The sequence below is a fragment of the Nothobranchius furzeri genome, chromosome 10, assembly GCF_043380555.1.
Source record: "Nothobranchius furzeri strain GRZ-AD chromosome 10, NfurGRZ-RIMD1, whole genome shotgun sequence".
NCBI classification, from domain to species: domain Eukaryota; kingdom Metazoa; phylum Chordata; class Actinopteri; order Cyprinodontiformes; family Nothobranchiidae; genus Nothobranchius; species Nothobranchius furzeri.
In genome coordinates this window covers 59,777,089-59,787,088 of record NC_091750.1, presented here as the reverse complement: position 1 = coordinate 59,787,088, position 10,000 = coordinate 59,777,089, and positions in this window count along the sequence as shown.

The window sequence follows — 10,000 nt, the reverse complement described above, 5'->3', positions numbered from 1 at the left end:
ATGATGCTAATTTCACAGTTCAGCTAAATGTAAAAATTAAACTGTTGAACTAGTCCTACTAAAATAACAGGTGTTTAGACATTTTACCTGTCCAATTCTTTTAGAGAGTGTTCACAGATTTGAGTTTTCTGCTATTTAGAATTAGTTTTTTTGATTCTTCACTTACTTTTTGTGCTTTTTTTTTTGCTTCTTTGTGCTTTTTGCTTTCACATCTTTCACTACGTTCAGCTCATTTAACAGTTTAGCTTAGTTTCAGCTTACTTCAGCTATTCAACAACTTCAGCAATCCGTTTCTGAATTCGGCTTATGCTACTCATTTCACAGTTCAACTAAAAATTAAACTGTTAAACTAGTCCTACTCAAACAACAAGTGTTTAGACCTTTTTGCTTCCAGATTTTTAAATAATGTTCAGATTTTAGTTTTCTGCTGTTTAGGATTGATTTGTCCGGTCTTCACTTTTTGTGCTTTATTTACATTTTGGTGCTTTTTGCTTCTAAATCTTTCAAAACATTCAGCTCATTTTAACAGTTTTGCTTAGTTTCAGCTTCAGCAAATAGTTTCTGAATTCAGCATTTGATGCTAATTTCACAGTTCAGCTAAATGTAAAAATTAAACTGTTGAACTAGTCCTACTACAATAACAGGTGTTTAGACATTTTACCTGTCCAATTCTTTTAGAGAGTGTTCACAGATTTGAGTTTTCTGCTATTTAGAATTAGTTTTCTTGATTCTTCACTTACTTTTTGTGCTTTTTTTTGCTTCTTTGTGCTTTTTGCTTTCACATCTTTCACTACGTTCAGCTCATTTAACAGTTTAGCTTAGTTTCAGCTTACTTCAGCTATTCAACAACTTCAGCAATCCGTTTCTGAATTCGGCTTATGCTACTCATTTCACAGTTCAACTAAAAATTAAACTGTTAAACTAGTCCTACTCAAACAACAAGTGTTTAGACCTTTTTGCTGTCCAGATTTTTAAATAATGTTCAGATTTCAGTTTTCTGCTGTTTAGGATTGATTTGTCCGGTCTTCACTTTTTGTGCTTTATTTACATTTTGGTGCTTTTTGCTTCTAAATCTTTCAAAACATTCAGCTCATTTTAACAGTTTTGCTTAGTTTCAGCTTCAGCAATTAGTTTCTGAATTCAGCATTTGATGCTAATTTCACAGTCCAGCTAAATGTAAAAATTAAACTGTTTAACTAGTCCTACTAAAATAACAGGTGTTTAGACATTTTACCTGTCCAATTTTTTTAGACAGTGTTCACAGATTTGAGTTTTCTGCTATTTAGAATTAGTTTTCTTGATTCTTCACTTACTTTTTGTGCTTTTTTTTTGCTTCTTTGTGCTTTTTGCTTTCACATCTTTCACTACTTTCAGCTCATTTAACAGTTTAGCTTAGTTTCAGCTTACTTCAGCTATTCAACAACTTCAGCAATCCGTTTCTGAATTCGGCTTATGCTACTCATTTCACAGTTCAACTAAATATAAAAATTAAACTGTTAAACTAGTCCTACTCAAACAACAAGTGTTTAGACCTTTTTGCTGTCCAGATTTTTAAATAATGTTCAGATTTCAGTTTTCTGCTGTTTAGGATTGATTTGTCCGGTCTTCACTTTTTGTGATTTATTTACATTTTGGTGCTTTTTGCTTCTAAATCTTTCAAAACATTCAGCTCATTTTAACAGTTTTGCTTAGTTTCAGCTTCAGCAAATAGTTTCTGAATTCAGCATTTGATGCTAATTTCACAGTTCAGCTAAATGTAAAAATTAAACTGTTGAACTAGTCCTACTACAATAACAGGTGTTTAGACATTTTACCTGTCCAATTCTTTTAGACAGTGTTAACAGATTTGAGTTTTCTGCTATTTAGAATTAGTTTTTTTGATTCTTCACTTACTTTTTGTGCTTTTTTTTTTGCTTCTTTGTGCTTTTTGCTTTCACATCTTTCACTACGTTCAGCTCATTTAACAGTTTAGCTTAGTTTCAGCTTACTTCAGCTATTCAACAACTTCAGCAATCCGTTTCTGAATTCGGCTTATGCTACTCATTTCACAGTTCAACAAAAAATTAAACTGTTAAACTAGTCCTACTCAAACAACAAGTGTTTACACCTTTTTGCTTCCAGATTTTTAAATAATGTTCAGATTTTAGTTTTCTGCTGTTTAGGATTGATTTGTCCGGTCTTCACTTTTTGTGCTTTATTTACATTTTGGTGCTTTTTGCTTCTAAATCTTTCAAAACATTCAGCTCATTTTAACAGTTTTTCTTAGTTTCATCTTCAGCAATTAGTTTCTGAATTCAGCATATGATGCTAATTTCACAGTTCAGCTAAATGTAAAAATTAAACTGTTGAACTAGTCCTACTAAAATAACAGGTGTTTAGACATTTTACCTGTCCAATTCTTTTAGAGAGTGTTCACAGATTTGAGTTTTCTGCTATTTAGAATTAGTTTTTTTGATTCTTCACTTACTTTTTGTGCTATTTTTTTGCTTCTTTGTGCTTTTTGCTTTCACATCTTTCACTACGTTCAGCTCATTTAACAGTTTAGCTTAGTTTCAGCTTACTTCAGCTATTCAACAACTTCAGCAATCCGTTTCTGAATTCGGCTTATGCTACTCATTTCACAGTTCAACTAAAAATTAAACTGTTAAACTAGTTCTACTCAAACAACAAGTGTTTAGACCTTTTTGCTGTCCAGATTTTTAAATAATGTTCAGATTTCAGTTTTCTGCTGTTTAGGATTGATTTGTCCGGTCTTCACTTTTTGTGCTTTATTTACATTTTGGTGCTTTTTGCTTCTAAATCTTTCAAAACATTCAGCTCATTTTAACAGTTTTGCTTAGTTTCAGCTTCAGCAATTAGTTTCTGAATTCAGCATTTGATGCTAATTTCACAGTTCAGCTAAATGTAAAAATTAAACTGTTTAACTAGTCCTACTAAAATAACAGGTGTTTAGACATTTTACCAGTCCAATTTTTTTAGACAGTGTTCACAGATTTGAGTTTTCTGCTATTTAGAATTAGTTTTCTTGATTCTTCACTTACTTTTTGTGCTTTTTTTTGCTTCTTTGTGCTTTTTGCTTTCACATCTTTCACTACGTTCAGCTCATTTAACAGTTTAGCTTAGTTTCAGCTTACTTCAGCTATTCAACAACTTCAGCAATCCGTTTCTGAATTCGGCTTATGCTACTCATTTCACAGTTCAACTAAATATAAAAATTAAACTGTTAAACTAGTCCTACTCAAACAACAAGTGTTTAGACCTTTTTGCTGTCCAGATTTTTAAATAATGTTCAGATTTCAGTTTTCTGCTGTTTAGGATTGATTTGTCCGGTCTTCACTTTTTGTGCTTTATTTACATTTTGGTGCTTTTTGCTTCTAAATCTTTCAAAACATTCAGCTCATTTTAACAGTTTTGATTAGTTTCAGCTTCAGCAATTAGTTTCTGAATTCAGCATATGATGCTAATTTCACAGTTCAGCTAAATGTAAAAATTAAACTGTTGAACTAGTCCTACTAAAATAACAGGTGTTTAGACATTTTACCTGTCCAATTCTTTTAGACAGTGTTCACAGATTTGAGTTTTCTGCTATTTAGAATTAGTTTTTTTGATTCTTCACTTACTTTTTGTGCTTTTTTTTGCTTCTTTGTGCTTTTTGCTTTCACATCTTTCACTACGTTCAGCTCATTTAACAGTTTAGCTTAGTTTCAGCTTACTTCAGCTATTCAACAACTTCAGCAATCCGTTTCTGAATTCGGCTTATGCTACTCATTTCACAGTTCAACTAAAAATTAAACTGTTAAACTAGTCCTACTCAAACAACAAGTGTTTAGACCTTTTTGCTGTCCAGATTTTTAAATAATGTTCAGATTTCAGTTTTCTACTGTTTAGGATTGATTTGTCCGGTCTTCACTTTTTGTGCTTTATTTACATTTTGGTGCTTTTTGCTTCTAAATCTTTCAAAACATTCAGCTCATTTTAACAGTTTTGCTTAGTTTCAGCTTCAGCAATTAGTTTCTGAATTCAGCATTTGATGCTAATTTCACAGTCCAGCTAAATGTAAAAATTAAACTGTTTAACTAGTTCTACTAAAATAACAGGTGTTTAGACATTTTACCTGTCCAATTTTTTTAGACAGTGTTCACAGATTTGAGTTTTCTGCTATTTAGAATTAGTTTTCTTGATTCTTCACTTACTTTTTGTGCTTTTTTGCTTCTTTGTGCTTTTTGCTTTCACATCTTTCACTACATTCAGCTCATTTAACAGTTTAGCTTAGTTTCAGCTTACTTCAGCTATTCAACAACTTCAGCAATCAGTTACCAAATTTAGCATATACTGCTAATTTCACGGTTCAGCTAAATGTAAAAATTAAACTGTTAAACTAGTCCTACTGAAATAACAGGTGTTTACACATTTTAGCTGTCCAATTTTTTTAAACAGTGTTCACAGATTTGAGTTTTCTGCTATTTAGGATTAGTTTTCTTGATTCTTCACTTACTTTTTGTGCTTTTTTGCTTCTTTGTGCTTTTTGCTTTCACATCTTTCACTACATTCAGCTCATTTAACAGTTTAGCTTAGTTTCAGCTTACTTCAGCTATTCAACAACTTCAGCAATCAGTTAGCAAATTTAGCATATACTGCTAATTTCACAGTTCAGCTAAATGTAAAGATTAAACTGTTAAACTTGTCCAACTGATATAACAGGTGTTTAGACATTTAAGCTGTCCAGATTTTTATACAATGTTCACAGATTAAAGTTTTTTTTTTCTTGCTATTTAGCATTATTTTTCTCTATTCTTCACTTACTTTTTGTGCTTTATTTGCTTGTTGGTGCTTTTTGCTTCTACATCTTTCAAGACATTGAGCTCATTTGGACAGTTTTGCTTTGTTTCAGCTTCAGTTAAGCTGTTCAGCAGCTTCAGCTTACAGTTTCAGCTATCCAGCATTCAAACAGCATTTGTGCAATAAATGCAATTTTTCTAGTTGTTTGAATGCTGTTAAGCATTCAAACTATTGTTTTCCTGTTTCTCTTTATTCTTCTTCTTCTTCTTCTTATTCTGCTTCCGTACACTTTTTGAACCGCTTCTTCTCCTTCAAATTTTGAGCTATTTCAACTATTTTATACCAAAACGTTCAGCTCGTTAAGCTCTTTCCGGCTATTACTTTTGGCATTGATATCTTTAAAATTTTTCGAGTTATTAAGCTTTTTCTGCAAAAATTTTCCCATTGAAATGAATGGGACTGGTCAATTTTCAGCAAATTCCTATCACTTTTTTGACCTAAAACTCTACTGGGTTCCTTTTAACTCAGAGACTTCATTCAAAGTTTAACAAACTCACAAGACTTTCCTGTTTAACATATTAAAGAGGCTTTTTGATATCTTTTACGGTTTTTCTAAAATCGCAGGTAGAAGTTGAGGTACGACTTGAAATTTTCAGAAAAAATCACAAAAGTTATAATGGGGAAAGATAGGAGCAGTGACCCTCCCTTGCTCAATTTCTGGCATTGTAGCAAGAGAACCGTAGGTCCGATTGAAATAAGACACACACTGGCTTACAGCTAACAAAAATACCTTCGATTTGAGCTATAATTCATGACTGTACTACAAACATTGTGGTCGTACGGTTCATTTGTTTGAGAAAATTGAAATTAAAAAAAATCTCTCTCCCCACTCTAAGCTGAAGATTCCGCACTGTAACTTTTGAACTTCACATCTTCTGTGAACAACTCTTTACTACCCCCAGTCCGTTTGGACTACCAAAGCAAATTATAACTCAAAAAGTAGGAATTTTTGTCAGCTTTTCAGAATGGGTTTCATTTTATCTGTAAGTGTTACCGTTCTTTCCCTACAAGCCTCAGAAGGAGGAGAGAGCCAGATTCTCGCTCATTGAAACCCATGTTAAAGGAAGAGAGATTTTCTCCTCAGTTTGGCTTCAGACAGCTAAAAGTTTCTCGTCATAGCTTCTAGAAAATTCATGGTAGGCACATAAAAATACATACAGATGACCATCAAAGCCTTCTGCCGCTCACGCTTTTTGAATTTTTCAAATCGGTGCAGTACTTTTCGAATGGTGATGAGAAGTTTGACAGGTCCAATTTCACTTCTGAAGGACAGATTTTAAGGCTTCTCTCATTAACAGGAGTACAGCTGCAGGCCTCCAACAGCCAAGGGGAAAAGGCGGGAAAACAGTGCTGCTCTCTGATTGGTTGAGAGTGTTCAACCATTTTCTGTCCAATCAGGATCCAGCACCCACACAAATGACACATCAAATCGACCAGTTTTAACTCAGCAATCTTGTATTCAATTTTAAATGCGTTATCTGTTACCATGGCAACACAAGAAGCTACATATCACTTTAATCAAGTCTCATAGGAATGAATATTAAAAAGCTGAATGTTGAGCCAATAACAGACTCCTGTTTTTGATCTTTTTGAACCATTTGTACTTCAAACTAGAAACATGTTCAATTTGATTGACCATCAGAAGGTGGGAAAGTGCCCCGCTCCCTCCCAGCTCCCTGATTGGTTGAGAGAGGTCAATCATCTTCTGGCTAAATCGAATTACACACCCACGCATGTGAGGTATCAAATCGATCGGCTAGGCCTAAGGAATCCATCCATCCAACCAACCAACCAACCAACCAACCAACTATCCAACCGACCAACCATCCATCCATCCATCCTTCAATCCCTCCATCCATCCATCCATCCATCCATCCATCCAACCATCCATCCAACCGACCAACCATCCATCCATCCATCCATCCTTCAATCCCTCCATCCATCCATCCATCCGTCCATCCACCCATCCATCCAACCAACCATCCAACCATCCAACCATCCAACCAACCAACCATCCATCCATCCAACCAACCAACCAACCAACCAACCATTCATCCATCCAACCAACCATCCATCCAGCCAACCATCCATCCATCCATCCATCCATCCATCCATCCATCCATCCAACCATCCATCCAACCGACCAACCATCCATCCATCCATCCTTCAATCCCTCCATCCATCCATCCATCCATCCATCCATCCATCCATCCATCCATCCACCCATCCATCCAACCAACCATCCAACCATCCAATCATCCAACCAACCAACCAACCAACCATCCATCCATCCATCCAACCAACCAACCATCCATCCATCCATCCATCCATCCAACCATCCATCCATCCATCCATCCATCCATCCAACCATTCATCCATCCAACCAACCATCCATCCAGCCAACCATCCATCCATCCAACCATCCATCCAACCGACCAACCATCCATCCATCCATCCATCCATCCATCCTTCAATCCCTCCATCCATCCATCCATCCATCCACCCATCCAACCAACCAACCAACCATCCAACCAACCAACCAACCAACCATCCATCCATCCATCCATCCAGCCAACCAACCATCCATCCATCCATCCATCCAACCAACCAACCATCCATCCATCCAGCCAACCAACCAACCATCCATCCATCCAACCAACCAACCAACCAACCATCCATCCGTCCTTCTATCCCTGCATCCATCCATCCATCCATCCAACCAACCAACCAACCAACCATCCATCCATCCAACCAACCAACCATCCATCCATCCATCCATCCATCCATCCATCCATCCATCCAACCGACCAACCAGCCATCCATCCATCCTTCAATCCCTCCATCCATCCATCCATCCATCCATCCATCCATCCATCCATCCACCCATCCATCCAACCATCCAACCATCCATCCAACCAACCAACCAACCAACCATCCATCCAACCAACCAACCAACCAACCAACCATCCATCCAACCATCCAACCAACCATCCATCCAACCATCCAACCATCCATCCATCCATCCAACCAACCGCATACACTTAAAACTAAAGTAGCAGCATAGCTGACATTTTAATGCTTGTCAGCTCATTTGAACAGTTTTGCTTTGTTTCAGCTTCAGCAATTAAATTCTGAATTCAGCATATGATCCTAATTTCACAGTTCAGCTAAATGTAAAAATTAAACTGTTAAACTAGTCCTACTGAAATAACAGGTGTTTACACATTTTAGCTGTCCAATTTTTTTAAACAGTGTTCACAGATTTGAGTTTTCTGCTATTTAGGGTTAGTTTTCTTGATTCTTCACTTACTTTTTGTGCTTTTTTTGCTTCTTTGTGCTTTTTGCTTTCACATCTTTCACTACATTCAGCTCATTTTGACAGTTTAGCTTAGTTTCAGCTTACTTCAGCTATTCAACAACTTCAGCAATTCGTTTCTGAATTTGGCTTATGCTACTCATTTCACAGTTCAACTAAATATAAAAATGAAACTATTAAACTAGTCCTACTCAAACAACAAGTGTTTAGACCTATTTGCTGTCCAGATTTTTAAATGATGTTCAGATTTCAGTTTTCTGAGTTTTAGGATTGTTTTGTCCGTTCTTCACTTTTTGTAATTTATTTACATTTTGGTGCTTTTTGCTTCTAAATCTTTCAAAATATTCCGCTCATTTTAACAGTTTAGCTTAGTTTCAGCTTCAGCAATTAGTTTCTGAATTCAGCATATGATGCTAATTTCACAGTTCAGCTAAATGTAACAATTAAACTGTTAAACTAGTCCTACTGAAATAACAGGTGTTTAGACATTTTAGCTGTCCAATTTTTTTAAACAGTGTTCACAGATTTGAGTTTTCTGCTATTTAGGATTACTTTTCTTGATTCTTCAATTACTTTTTGTGCTTTTTTTGCTTCTTTGTGCTTTTTGCTTTCACATCTTTCACTACATTCAGCTCATTTAACAGTTTAGCTTAGTTTCAGCTTACTTCAGCTATTCAACAACTTCAGCAATCCGTTTCTGAATTCGGCTTATGCTACTCATTTCACAGTTCAACTAAATATAAAAATTAAACTGTTAAACTAGTCCTACTCAAACAACAAGTGTTTAGACCTTTTTGCTGTCCAGATTTTTAAATAATGTTCAGATTTCAGTTTTCTGCTGTTTAGGATTGATTTGTCCGGTCTTCACTTTTTGTGCTTTATTTACATTTTGGTGCTTTTTGCTTCTAAATCTTTCAAAACATTCAGCTCGTTTTAACAGTTTTGCTTAGTTTCAGCTTCAGCAATTAGTTTCTGAATTCAGCATATGATGCTAATTTCACAGTTCAGCTAAATGTAAAAATTAAACTGTTGAACTAGTCCTACTAAAATAACAGGTGTGTAGACATTTTAGCTGTCCAATTCTTTTAGACAGTGTTCACAGATTTGAGTTTTCTGCTATTTAGAATTAGTTTTTTTGATTCTTCACTTATTTTTTGTGCTTTTTTTTGCTTCTTTGTGCTTTTTGCTTTCACATCTTTCACTACGTTCAGCTCATTTAACAGTTTAGCTTAGTTTCAGCTTACTTCAGCTATTCAACAACTTCAGCAATCCGTTTCTGAATTCGGCTTATGCTACTCATTTCACAGTTCAACAAAAAATTAAACTGTTAAACTAGTCCTACTCAAACAACAAGTGTTTAGACCTTTTTGCTGTCCAGATTTTTAAATAATGTTCAGATTTCAGTTTTCTGCTGTTTAGGATTGATTTGTCCGGTCTTCACTTTTTGTGCTTTATTTACATTTTGGTGCTTTTTGCTTCTAAATCTTTCAAAACATTCAGCTCATTTTAACAGTTTCGCTTAGTTTCAGCTTCAGCAATTAGTTTCTGAATTCAGCATTTGATGCTAATTTCACAGTTCAGCTAAATGTAACAATTAAACTGTTGAACTAGTCCTACTAAAATAACAGGTGTTTAGACATTTTACCTGTCCAATTTTTTTAGACAGTGTTCACAGATTTGAGTTTTCTGCTATTTAGAATTAGTTTTCTTGATTCTTCACTTACTTTTTGTGCTTTTTTGCTTCTTTGTGCTTTTTGCTTTCACATCTTTCACTACATTCAGCTCATTTAACAGTTTAGCTTAGTTTCAGCTTACTTCAGCTATTCAACAACTTCAGCAATCAGT